Raw genomic sequence first — 4,610 nt, forward strand, 5'->3', positions numbered from 1 at the left:
TATGCAGTCGAGATACTCCCGGCATCCCGGTTGACGGTGACGGTGAAAGCGTTTGGGCCGAGGAGGGGAGGAGAGGGGGGAGGAGGGAGGGTTCGAAATCGGGAAATCGGCGATGATTTATATACCGGAACGGTGTCACCAGTCTTTGAAGTCACGCTCAGGGGGTTGTTTAAGCGGCCGCGGATTGATTAATTGTAAATTGGGGGTGGCGTGTGTGTTGACGTGCCAGTTTTTTTATGGTGGATCCCCGATGCTTAATGGATAATGAGGGGAAGGGGATACTGTTTCGAATGATCCTGCGTTTATTTTCTGAAGAAAGTGTACTGTACTGCTCGGTTGAAGAGGAAGAAGAATTGAAAGATTGGATGATTCATTAATGGAAGAAAGAAAAATTGATAGTAACGATCTCAAAATAAGAGGAAATATAAAGGAAAATTAAAAGTGTGTGTGTTCATTGGATGGAAGATATAAATAAATCAAAGGATCGAAGAAAATCTAAAGGAAGAATTTTCTTTAGAAAAAATATTCGACAGTTTTCTTGTTAAAGAAAATAATCCCCTTTCTTACGCGATCAATTTAAAATTTGACGAACCGAGATCTTCATGGTATCATAATCAGCATAAGAATGAGATAGCATGTGAATCACGACTTTCCCATTTTTATTCCCATCCCTTAAAAATTTCAACCTTTGGCTCGATTGGCGGGACGTGATACCTCGAGCCCACGTTTCCAATACCTCGCCAATACGCGGTGGAAACGATACACATAGGGCGCGTACCCTCACATAGAATACGGTATAGGAGGCAAGGATGGTCGAATGGAAACTAAGAGTCGGAAGAGACACTCGAGGAAGAATTGCGAGGCATCCGAATCCGGAGATTATTCCGGAAACGTTCGAATTCTTCGGCAGCCGGTTGTTGGTTAAAATAGGGCATTACAATGCTATCTGTGTTACCGACCAACGTGCGTGGAACGTGAGCACGGGAACAGTCTATCAGCAAGAAAACAAGAGGGTAAAATTCCGAGTGGGATACAGGAGGCGAAACTATTGGTTTCGAGGAAGTCAGATATAAATATTTATCAGGGTTTGTCAGGAAGAGAATCGAGACCTATAACTTCCTTTGCATCGACTTAGTTTCTCCTCTTCCTCCTTTCTTATTCTACTGTTACTTTTTTAATTTTGACAATGGTATTATTCTGGAGAGAATGTTCAACGTTGCTGGTTTAATTGATAATTATTAGGTATGATATTAAATATAAACAAGAATTTGGAGTAAAGTTTTTCAGAATGAAGAGATGAGATGAAATATTATTGATTAATTTGATGCAGAAGAAGATACGTATAAAATATTGGATGATTGTGTCTTAATAAGAAAGTTTAAAGTTATTTTAAAAATCCTAGAATGGATTCATAAAGTTGAATATGGAAATAGAAGATAAATTTGATTAGAAAATATGAAAATGTGAAAGATATTAATGTATATGTACTAGAAGTAATATATTGTGATGTAAGACAACTATAAAATTATAAGTTTCTTTTAAATTTTATCAATGGAAAAACTTATTGATTCTAAAACTACTATTGCAGATGCTGCTATGGAATTCAATGATATTTCCATGGGAAGATAAAATGAGAATCATTTTCAGATAAATTTAATAAATTGAGCAGAATTATAAAAATAATTAATATATCTTTGTAAGTTAAAAATTTACAAACTATAGGAGAGCAAGTAATGAGAATAAGAATAGAAATAGAGTGAAAATTGTAAAGGTGGCGCCATCTCTTAATTAACACAGAAATAATAGAATAGTCGTTATCTTATGCAACTGCGTCATATTTACCGATGTCAGAAAAGAGTAGACTGCTTTTTGCGCCATCTAGTATGCTATAATCTAAGTACGTATATGCAAATTGAAATCATTCAAAAACTACAAAGTAAAAATCTGCTTATATTTTATGATTTTAGAAACGAAAACGAGAATATAATCCATTATCTTAATAAATTTTCTATCTACGAAATGTAATCACGCTCGTATTATTTTTTATAACGTATACAATTATACTGCGACATCGGCTGCACGACGAGATATATTTTATTAAATAATAATGATTTCTCAAGACTCACCATATTGAAGTTGCTGCCAATTGAAGATCTCAACAACGGCATCCTATTCATTCTTCTTTTGCACAAAAATTTATTCACTTTCAAACAAATTCTTCTCTTAATAGACGCACGCAAAAACATTCAAACTTCACACTTGACACAGCCACTATTCGCCTAGAGATGGCGCTGACAATCACTTCTGACGTTTTCTCTATCCTTCTCCCACTAATACCTTTCTCCATCTATATGTTTCATCTACACACTCTGGAGATGGCGTTGATTTCATAATTTTTACCCTATCTCTATCCTTCTTCCACTTATATCTTTCTCCGTCTATATGTTTCATCTGCGACACTCTAGAGATGACGCTGATTACATAATTTTTACTATATCTCTATCCTTCTTCCACTATTTACTCTCCTTGTCTATACTTAACAAGACGGAATATAGGATATCAATCGAATACATCGAATACGAGATTCAATAAAGATATAAACGAGATATTCCGTCTTAATGTTCTCAAGATTAAATAAATTTAATTTTACTTTTTCAGTGGAATATTTATGAGAATATTCTCTTAATTTTTATTTTATCAAGAATTGAAAGTAAAATAATATAATCGCTTCGAAATGACGAAAACAAATTCCATTCAAGAATACATCTTCACAAAATTTACAAAAGTTGTTAATGCATTATAACGATGTGTGAAAATTCTAGTTGTAATATATATGATTTATTGCATGTGGAATCTGCTGTACTTACACGATACGTTTCACGCATCTGTCCTGTAATTTTCTTGCCAAGAATGCATTACGATTCCTCTATTATATACTTTTCCAATGTGTAATTTTCGACGCTGTATTCCTTCACATTTCGTTCATCGACATAATATTTCAATAATATTTCATAATTTCAAATCCATACTAAAAATATAAATATACGTATTTCTCCATAAGAATTCATGTTTGCTTGTATATTATGAATATTTCATTTTCGTGGATTGTACGTATGCATATTATTCACCTAGATGCATCTGATCCATTTCCATAATATTTTTATTGTGTTCATAATATACGAAGTTTTTTTTTTAAAATTATTTTTACAGCATTTATTTAAATGTTCATAAATTTTAATGGAACTTTGAATAAAATTTCAACATCTTAAAATTATAAATAATTTGAAAATAATACGAAATAATAAAAATATTAAAATTGGAAAAGTATATAATCAGATAAATCAGATTAGTCGAATTTGTTGCGATCAATTCCTCCTATACAAACTTCACAACTGCATTCCCCCTCTACTATTCTGAATCCACGTTATACAAATATATATGCCCCATTGGGCAAATATAAATTCATACTCACAAGTCTTAATTTGCATCCACACACGAAATTTTTCAAGGAGGAAAGAAAAAAATACGAGTTTTGAATCACGAATTTCTCCAGTTTCGTAAACGAAAAAAATAGGGAGGGGAAATAAAATTGTGAAAAAATGAAAAGAAATGTATGAATGGAGAGGAAGGACGCGGATCTTAAATAAATCTGATGCGATACGAGCTTTTTTCTGTCAACCAAGTAAACTGGATACGGTGTGGACCGTAATAACTTGCAACATTTCCTGGACTAAATTATTTATTATCCTGCAGGAAGCAAGGCTCCCTTGGGCAAGTACGAACGACCTAGGAAGGAAGATATTATACGTCACAACAGCGTGCAGTGTATAACGTTTTGCTTGCACATGCACGGTGAATCTTTTCACGGTTAAATTGGCGAATACGTGAAACTGTTCCACGCCTGTTTAATTCGTCTGGCCAGTGAAGAAATATTAGGTTCTCTCTAATTAACACCGAGAGAAAAATTTTCCTTTGTCGTCCATAAAGGATACGAGAAAAACATAGATGAGTTATACAATAAATCCATTTCAAAATCTCGACTCTAAATGTTCCAAAAAAAAAAAAAACTCGAAATCAATATTAATTCATTATATAAAGATGGAACGAAGTTTTTCTTATGATGGAAAAAAAGAAATTCATCCTCAACGATTTTTCACGAACAATTGAAACAGAAAACGTATTATATCAAGGATTTCTCGTAACATCGAAACCATGGAACTTAAAAATACACACTCGTAAAAAGTATCGAAGCGAAACCGATCGATTCGACCGGTTGTTTCTCAATTTACGAAGCAATGGAAACATTTGAAACGTGAGTGATACAGTATCAAAGAGACATCGGTTCGCTAGGTTGGATTTCTCTCGATTATCCGGACTCACTGACTTTTATTGCTACTCGACCATCGCGTTTCAAACGAGGAACACATCTTTTCTTGTTCTCTAGACTTAGCAAGAGGTCAATCGTGCTTCCCTCGCCCTTAAATCATCCAAGAATTTCTCTCCATCCTCTTTATCTATTTCTCTTTTCTTTCTTTTATTTTTATTTTTTATTTTTTATTTTTTATTTTTTTTTTTTTTTATATATCGCGTTCGATTTCATCCACGGCCAA

The 4,610-nt window shown here is 33.6% G+C and overlaps 1 long non-coding RNA gene across 1 annotated transcript in view; it reads right to left on the reverse strand.

Annotated features, from left to right (window-relative positions):
• LOC116186052 overlaps nucleotides 1–2,527 on the reverse strand; it is a 74,653-nt gene extending 72,126 nt beyond the window's left edge. The window contains exon 1 of the long non-coding RNA XR_004150975.1: nucleotides 2,127–2,527. This is a non-coding gene — a long non-coding RNA (uncharacterized LOC116186052). The remainder of the gene's footprint in view (nucleotides 1–2,126) is intronic.
• Nucleotides 2,528–4,610: the final 2,083 nt, after the last annotated feature.

This window comes from Apis dorsata, unplaced genomic scaffold, assembly GCF_000469605.1.
Source record: "Apis dorsata unplaced genomic scaffold, Apis dorsata 1.3 scaffold_397, whole genome shotgun sequence".
In the NCBI taxonomy this organism is placed as follows: Eukaryota; Metazoa; Arthropoda; class Insecta; order Hymenoptera; family Apidae; genus Apis; species Apis dorsata.